We start from the raw sequence: 9,619 nt of genomic DNA, 5'->3' as shown, positions 1-9,619 counted from the left end.
CCGAACATTGTTTTGGCCACCAAATCATCAATTTTTGTCCAATTTGGCTCATTTTTTGTGAGCATGCTCCACTTAAGCCATAATTGGGGATAAAATAAAAAAATCTGGCACAGCGAACCATTTTGGACAAGTTTTTACCGATTTCCAAAAAAGTATCCGCGCTCGATGAGCCTTAACTTTTTCGATCACCGAACTTTGTTTTGGCCACCAAATCATCAATTTTAGTCCGATTTGGCTCATTTGTTGTGGGCATGCTCCACTTGAGCCATAATTGGGGATAAAATAAATAAATTGGGTAAAGCGAAACATTTTGGACACGTTTTTACCAATTTTCAAAAAGTATCCGCGCTCGATCAGGCTTAACTTTTTCGATCACCGAACATTGTTTTGGCCACCAAATCATCAATTTTTGTCCAATTTGGCTCATTTTTTGTGAGCATGCTCCAGTTGAGTCATAATTGGGGATAAAGCAAAAAAATCTGGCACAACGAATCATTTAGGGCAAGTTTTTACCGATTACCAAAAAAGTATCCGCGCTCGATGAGGCTTAACTTTTTTGATCACCGAACTTTGTTTTGGCCACCAAATCATCAATTTTTGTCCGATTTGGCTCATTTTTTGTGAGCATGCTCCACTTGAGCCATAGTTGGGGATAAAACAAATAAATTGGGTAAAGCGAAACATTTTGGACACGTTTTTACCAATTTTCAAAAAGTATCCGCGCTCGATCAGGCTTAACTTTTTCGATCACCGAACATTGTTTTGGCCACCAAATCATCAATTTTTGTCCAATTTGGCTCATTTTTTGTGAGCATGCTCCACTTGAGCCATAATTGGGGATAAAACAAATAAATTGGGTAAAGCGAAACATTTTGGACACGTTTTTACCAATTTCCAAAAAAGTATCCGCGCTGGATGAGCCTTAACTTTTTCGATCACCGAACTTTGTTTTGGCCACCAAATCATCAATTTTTGTCCAATTTGGCTCATTTTTTGTGAGCATGCTCCACTTGAGCCATAATTGGGGATAAAATAAAAAAATCTGGCACAGCGAACCATTTTGATAAGTTTTCACCGATTACCAAAAAAGTATCCGCGCTCGATGAGGCTCAACTTTTTTGATCACCGAACTTTTTTTTGGCCACCAAATCATCAATTTTTGTCCGATTAGGCTCATTTTTCGTGGGCATTCTCCACTTGAGCCATAGTTGGGGATTAAAAAAATGGGGCCGAGCGAACCGTTTTGGACACGTTTTTACCAATTTTCAACAAAGTATCCGCAATCGATGAGGCTTAACTTTTTCGATCTCCGAACATTGTTTTGGCCACCAAATCATCAATTTTTGTCCAATTTGGCTCATTTTTTGTGAGCATGCTCCACTTGAGCCATAATTGGGGATAAAATAAAAAAATCTGGCACAGCGAACAATTTTGGACAAGTTTTTACCGATTTCCAAAAAAGTATCCGCGCTCGATGAGCCTTAACTTTTTCGATCACCGAACCTTGTTTTGGCCACCAAATCATCAATTTTAGTCCGATTTGGCTCATTTGTTGTGGGCATGCTCCACTTGAGCCATAATTGGGGATAAAACAAATAAATTGGGTAAAGCGAAACATTTTGGACACGTTTTTACCAATTTTCAAAAAGTATCCGCGCTCGATCAGGCTTAACTTTTTCGATCACCGAACATTGTTTTGGCCACCAAATCATCAATTTTTGTCCAATTTGGCTCATTTTTTGTGAGCATGCTCCAGTTGAGCCATAATTGGGGATAAAGCAAAAAAAATCTGGCACAACGAATCATTTAGGACAAGTTTTCACCGATTACCAAAAAAGTATCCGCGCTCGATGAGGCTTAACTTTTTTGATCACCGAACCTTGTTTTGGCCACCAAATCATCAATTTTTGTCCGATTTGGCTCATTTTTTGCGAGCATGCTCCACTTGAGCCATAGTTGGGGATAAAACAAATAAATTGGGTAAAGCGAAACATTTTGGACACGTTTTTACCAATTTTCAAAAAGTATCCGCGCTCGATCAGGCTTAACTTTTTCGATCACCGAACTTTGTTTTGGCCACCAAATCATCAATTTTAGTCCGATTTGGCTCATTTGTTGTGGGCATGCTCCACTTGAGCCATAATTGGGGATAAAACAAATAAATTGGGTAAAGCGAAACATTTTGGACACGTTTTTACCAATTTTCAAAAAGTATCCGCGCTCGATCAGGCTTAACTTTTTCGATCACCGAACAATGTTTTGGCCACCAAATCATCAATTTTTGTCCAATTTGGCTCATTTTTTGTGAGCATGCTCCAGTTGAGCCATAATTGGTGATAAAGCAAAAAAATCTGGCACAACGAATCATTTAAGACAAGTTTTTACCGATTACCAAAAAAGTATCCGCGCTCGATGAGGCTTAACTTTTTTGATCACCGAACCTTGTTTTGGCCACCAAATCATCAATTTTTGTCCGATTTGGCTCATTTTTTGCGAGCATGCTCCACTTGAGCCATAGTTGGGGATAAAACAAATAAATTGGGTAAAGCGAAACATTTTGGACACGTTTTTACCAATTTTCAAAAAGTATCCGCGCTCGATCAGGCTTAACTTTTTCGATCACCGAACTTTGTTTTGGCCACCAAATCATCAATTTTAGTCCGATTTGGCTCATTTGTTGTGGGCATGCTCCACTTGAGCCATAATTGGGGATAAAACAAATAAATTGGGTAAAGCGAAACATTTTGGACACGTTTTTACCAATTTTCAAAAAGTATCCGCGCTCGATCAGGCTTAACTTTTTCGATCACCGAACAATGTTTTGGCCACCAAATCATCAATTTTTGTCCAATTTGGCTCATTTTTTGTGAGCATGCTCCAGTTGAGCCATAATTGGTGATAAAGCAAAAAAATCTGGCACAACGAATCATTTAAGACAAGTTTTTACCGATTACCAAAAAAGTATCCGCGCTCGATGAGGCTTAACTTTTTTGATCACCGAACGTGGTTTTGGCCACCAAATCATCAATTTTTGTCCAATTTGGCTCATTTTTTGTGAGCATGCTCCAGTTGAGCCATAATTGGGGTTAAAGCAAAAAAATCTGGCACAACGAATCATTTAGGACAAGTTTTTACCGATTACCAAAAAAGTATCCGCGCTCGATGAGGCTTAACTTTTTTGATCACCGAACTTTGTTTTGGCCACCAAATCATCAATTTTTGTCCGATTTGGCTCATTTGTTGTGGGCATGCTCCACTTGAGCCATAGTTGGGGATAAAAAAAATGGGGCAGAGCGAACCGTTTTGGACACGTTTTTACCAATTTTCAAAAAAGTATCCGCAATCGATGAGGCTTAACTTTTTCGATCTCCGAACATTGTTTTGGCCACCAAATCATCAATTTTTGTCCAATTTGGCTCATTTTTTGTGAGCATGCTCCACTTGAGCCATAATTGGGGATAAAATAAAAAAAATCTGGCACAGCGAACCATTTTGGACAAGTTTTTACCGATTTCCAAAAAAGTATCCGCGCTCGATGAGCCTAAACTTTTTCGATCACCGAACTTTGTTTTGGGCCACCAAATCATCAATTTTAGTCCGATTTATCTCATTTGTTGTGGGCATTCTCCACTTGAGCCATAATTGGGGATAAAACAAATAAATTGGGTAAAGCGAAACTTTTTGGACACGTTTTTACCAATTTTCAAAAAGTATCCGCGCTCGATCAGGCTTAACTTTTTCGATCACCGAACATTGTTTTGGCCACCAAATCATTAATTTTTGTCCAATTTGGCTCATTTTTTGTGAGCATGCTCCACTTGAGCCATAATTGGGGATAAAGCAAAAAAATCTGGCACAACGAATCATTTAGGACAAGTTTTTACCGATTACCAAAAAAGTATCCGCGCTCGATGAGGCTTAACTTTTTTGATCACCGAACTTTATTTTGGCCACCAAATCATCAATTTTTGTCGGATTTGGCTCATTTTTTGTGAGCATGCTCCACTTGAGCCATAGTGTGGGATAAAACAAAAAAATGGGAAAGAGCGAACCATTTTGGACACGTTTTCACCAATTTTCAAAAAAGTATCCGCAATCAATGAGGCTTAACTTTTTCGATCACCGAACATTGTTTTGGCCACCAAATCATCAATTTTTGTCCAATTTGGCTCATTTTTTGTGAGCATGCTCCACTTGAGCCATAACTGGGGAATAAGCAAAAAAATCTGGCCCAGCGAAACATTTTGGACAAGTTTTTACCGATTTCCAAAAAAGTATCCGCGCTCGATGAGGCTTAATTTTTTCGATCACCGAGGCTTTTTGAGGCTCTAAAATGTGTAAATATCGAATAAAAGTATTCTATGAGGTTTGAATACTCAAAAGAAAAAGCCTACAACACCTGGTGTTCCCAAGCGGTCACCCATCCAAGTACTAACCAGGCCCAATGTTGCTTAACTCCGGTGATCGGACGAGAACCGGTGCATTCAACATGGTATGGTCGTAGGCATTTGCGTAAGTGGGAGCGAATTTATATACAACAGTATTGTATTGTAGTCTTATATTCATATAAAGGATCACTTTAACTTGCCGCCTTGCGGTTTGCAAAATAGTCACTTAATACATGCATTTTTAGCAACGGTTGTGTTATAATTTATGCAATTCGTAGCCATACAGTGTATTATGACTAACGCACAAACTTTTTGCTTCCAACCATCCACAATACAGTGGAGCGGCCCCAAAACAAGGGAGAGATGAATTGGGTTCAACCGGACATTGAACCGGAAGCATGACTTCAGTGGGTTTAGGCCGGTAATTGAGAAAATCAGTGGTGAAATGCTTTTAACCTAAAGAAACTGTTGAGAAACTGTGTGAAACTGTGTGAAACTGTTGTGAAAAACATTGTCTTAGAACACTGCGAAAATCTAAATGTTTTTGGCGAAACTCAGAGCGCATACAGGAAACATCATGTACCACATACAACCTTATCAAACTCACTCAGCACGTTAGTGAAGCTTTTCAGTGGTCGGAAATGGTTGGTTTAGTGTGCTTGGATGTTGAAAAAACGTTTGATGCTGTATGGCGTCTAGGGTTGATCCACAAATTAAATTCAATTGAGCTAAAAATCCCAATTACTGAGTGGATAAATTCATTCTTGTCACCAAGGAATGTATACGTAAGGATGAATTCCACCGTAAGTTCCAGCTTTTGCCCGACAACCTGAGTGCCCCAAGACAGCGTAATTCCTCCCATTCTCTTTCTCATATACGTTAGCCAACTGCCAGAGCTGAAGGCACAGATTTCACAGTTTGCTGACGATTTTGCCTTTTACTACAGATCTCGCTCAAGACATTTAATTCAAAACAATCTGCAATCATCATTGAATAGCCTCATAGACTGGTGTGACCTCTTGAAAATTAAAATAAATCCTAATAAATCCCAGTACATGATTTTCAAAAACCCATCAAAGAACGAGTCTGAACTCAAACTAAAAATAAAAGGCGTATAATTGGAAAAACAATATCACTATAGTTTCTGGGTATCACCCTCACTCCTCATCTCAGATGGAACGATCACTGCAAAATTTTAGTAAAGAAAACAAACAGCAAGTTATTTCAACTGTGGAGACCTAGCAATCTAAACATTAACGAAGAAAGTCTCCTTTTGGTATATAAAACTTGGATCCAACCACTTTTTTTGTATTCTAATGCCTGCTGGATGGACCAATCCCAAGCAATCATTAATAAAATACAGAACGTCCAAAATAGAGCCCTTAGGTTTTGCCTACAAACACCAAGATGTTACAGGGTCCAAAAGCTCCATGAAGAGGCAAACATGCAAATGATTAAAGAGCTTCAGATTAAACTAGCCAATGGGTATATTAGTCGGGCAATAAAACACAACATACAATCTGTAATAGATCTAATACACAAAAAACGGCAGTGCCCGCTAAACACTTGCAAAAGTACTCTCGACCACCTTCAATACTGAAAAAAATGATGATTAACTGGCGCACTATGGACGTTTGGCGTAGATATAACATCAAAATACTGTCGAATGACAGAACAAGGATCGAGCCCCAGCGTATCCCTAGTTACAAGATCAATAACCGTTTTCCAGCAAAGATCGGTAGTCGGACTGAAGTCAATGGAACACTTGGGAAAATAATCAACAAGAATACAAAGACGAAACCGGGGAAAAAAGGAGGTGCAACTATATTTTAAAATCTGGGCAGAGAAAAAAAACAAACATACGAAATAGCAAACGAAAAAACAGCAAATTATTTGCCAGCAGCGTGGTTGTGAGGTTGGGGGGGGGATGAACTGGAAGAACACTGTACCAACAACTACGGTTCGAGTCCAACTCTCTTCAACTCTTGCTATTTGATTTATGCTCTATCTCGATTAAAGCGTCAGTTACCTACAGCTAGCTCAAAAAGACTTACTTTACGTGTTACAGCAGAGCAAAATGTCGCAGCGGTGAAGTAGGAGAAAACGAAATTGAAAAGTCGAATCGACAGCAGTTCGAAGACGCGAATTGTTAACTTGCGAATGTTTTCCTACATTTTATATTTCTGACACATGGGTCTCTTAAACTTATCAGACATGTTACGAGTATATGGCCAGCCGCTCGCTTAGTCATTTCGCGGCCAGATACAACTCATTTTTATTCCATTTCACTCCTTTGTCTCCTTCTGTTCAGCCAACCGCTCGCTTAGCGAATTCGGGGCTCAACAGATTACCAAGCCTTCCTCCCATAACTTTCATCCATTTTATTCTTTTTAACTCAACACTCCACAGATTTATTTAAGCAACAGAAAAGTCTAATATTATAGTTTTGTGCTCCGCCCGGTTTGGTTTCAGTGGTTTTACGGTTTAGGTCAGCGTAGCATTTGTCTATCACATCATTACTTCTGTTAATTGAAGTTGAAAACACGTTTGTTTTAGATCTCAATCCTATTATCTTCAATTTAAACGAAATCTTTTTGTTTTTCAATAACAACAACGAAATTTTTCGTCTTTAAAGTGATGAGATTTGAAGTCTTGAATGGAACCAGAAGACATATTCTATTTGGGTGAACTCTAAAAAAAGTTACAGTGAAGTGAAGCACGATGGTTTGGTCCAGTGCGCTAACCGATCAGCAGATGCGCGGAAGGTGGTTCGAGCCCCACCAAAGAACATTGATTCTTTCTTTTTTTTAATTTTAACTTGCAAATTTATTTTACTTTGTTTTTTTCTGTTTGTATAGTATTGATCAGTTATTATAAGAGATTACTTACCTGAAGCAATTGAAACTCGTCCTCATTATCTACGAGGCTAGCCAATAAGTCTAAACGACCAATTCAAGTACAATGTCGATATCAGCCAGTAGAAGTCCTTCACGGCACTTGAAATGGCTGAGTCCACCTGACGCTGAAGCAATGTTTCAATACAGTGATTTCCAAAACTCATTTTTAACAAGAACTCAAACTCTTTTTTAATATATATAAACTTTCTTCACCGAATGGTTGTACATAAATTGTGTGTATATAGGTGAATTGTTTTTAGCCTAATTGTTGTGATAAACTTATTAAAAAGGTAAGTATCAACTCTATTTGATAAGTTTTATTTAAATGCACTCTGCGTTAGTGGAGTGCAGCCTAAAGAATGGAACTCAGCAATTTGTACTGACTTAAAAGTTAGTTTCATAAAGGGAAATTTTACAATTAGTAATTTGGCCTATTTTTACAATTAGTAATTAGAAATTCTACAATTGGTCATTTGGCCTATTTTTTTGTACGAGCTCCACTTGAGCCATAGTTGGGGATAAAACAAAAAATCTGGCACAGCGAACCATTTTGGCAAGTTATTACCGACTTCCAAAAAAGTATCCGCGCTCAATGAGGCTTAACCTTTTCGATCACCGAACATTGTTCTGATCACCAAATCGTCAATTTTAGATCGGTTTGATTCATTTTTGTTGGCAAGCTCCAAATGAGCCATAGTTGGGGATAAAACAAAAAATCTGGCACAGCGAACAATTTCGGACAAGTCATCACCAATTTCCAAAAAAGTATCCGCGCTCGATGAGGCTCAACTTTTTCGATTACTGAACTTTGTGTTGGTCACCAAATCATCAATTTTAGTCTGGCTTGGCTCATTTTTTGTGGGCGAGCTTCAATTGAGCCATAGTTGGGGATAGAAGAAAAAATTTAGCACAGCGAACCATTTTGGACAAGTTATTACCCATTTCCAAAAAAGTATCCGCGCTCGATGAGGCTTAACTTTTTCGATCACCGAACTTTGCTTTGGTCACCAAATCATCAATTTTAGTCCGATTTGGCTCATTTTGTTGTGGCAAGCTCCAATTGAGCCATAGTCCCATAGTCGCGCTGAGACTTGAGTGATTCGAGATTTTATCCCCAATTTTTGCCATGATGCTCACTTTTATGTTTAGTATATGAGATTTCTATGTTTTTAAATTCATTTTTTGGTCTCAAGCCATTTCTGAATAGATTCTGTTGCCTAATTAATGTCACTTTGGTTGCGCAGTTTTGCTTTAAAATCATCAGCGTAACCGTAGCTTTCAATTTCTTGCATCATTTCGGGCAGGTCATTAATGAACAAGAGAAATATAAGTGGCCCAAAAATTGACCCTTAGGGTACACCGCTTGTGACGTTCTGGAGAGAAGATTTTTGGCCGTTTATTTGAACATATTTTTTTCTGTTTGAGCGAGAGCGAGAACACTTTATTAGTCCCCATATGCTTCCAACAATTCCGAGAAACTTCAATTTTTCATGTAGTTGAAATGCAAAACAGGATTTTTTTCCAGAAAAGTACTTTATTGAAGTGTGGCAGTTTGTTGCCTGCCAAAACCGTACTGTTTTGGATGCAACATTCTATCAAAAAAGTGTTATATTTGTCAAAAACTAGTTTTTCAAAAAATTTTGAGGTACAGCAAAGGAGACTTATTGGCCGACAACATGTCACAACAGCCTCACTGCCTTCTCTAAAGATTGGCGTTACCTGGCTTAATTTCCAATATATGAGAAACCACTGTTTGTTCAAGAACTTCTGGAAGAGTATTTTTCCTGATTTACACAAAATTTGTGGCATTTCCTTAAAATGAGGTTCCCAATTTGATCCGGTCCGGTGGACTTGTCTGCATTTAGTTTACAAGGAAAAGTGCTTATTTGTTTTTTGCTACGTGCCAGATTATTCAAATTTTCATTAATATTCTTAGTTGCTACTTTTTCGCAATTGCTAAAGACTGAAACGAAATACCGATTGAATAGTTCTGCCTATTTCTTGTCAACGGACGTCTCCTCATCATTTAATTTCACTGTTAGTGGTATCAAGGCAGTCTGCTTGAAGCACTTCAGATATTTTTGAATCTTACTAACTTTTCTTTCTTCGAAAACCGATTTCTCGCAATCTCGTAAGTCTTTGTTACTCGAGTGTTTGATTTGCTTTTCTAGCCTTTGGAGTTTTTTTAGTGTATTCAGTCGTTTAATTAAATTTGATGTAGAACTTGAAATCCACGGAACCAGATTAGCTCAGTGTTTGATTATCCTTGGACAATTTTTGAAGTTTTTTAGCATAACCAGTTGCGTCATTGGAGCAATAGTTCGTCAACAATGC

General features: G+C 38.2%; 1 non-coding gene across 1 annotated transcript; it reads right to left on the bottom strand.

Annotated features, from left to right (window-relative positions):
* Positions 1–4,387: 4,387 nt before the first annotated feature.
* On the bottom strand, positions 4,388–4,506 carry LOC142347000 (5S ribosomal RNA). Its single transcript, XR_012760029.1, has one exon. It is a non-coding gene; the product is annotated as a 5S ribosomal RNA (ribosomal RNA).
* Positions 4,507–9,619: the final 5,113 nt, after the last annotated feature.

The sequence above is a fragment of the Convolutriloba macropyga genome, chromosome 9, assembly GCF_964194025.1.
Source record: "Convolutriloba macropyga chromosome 9, txConMacr16.3, whole genome shotgun sequence".
In the NCBI taxonomy this organism is placed as follows: Eukaryota; Metazoa; Xenacoelomorpha; order Acoela; family Convolutidae; genus Convolutriloba; species Convolutriloba macropyga.
Note: the sequence above shows the minus strand (reverse complement) of the source record. Positions and strands in the feature narration are given on the sequence as shown.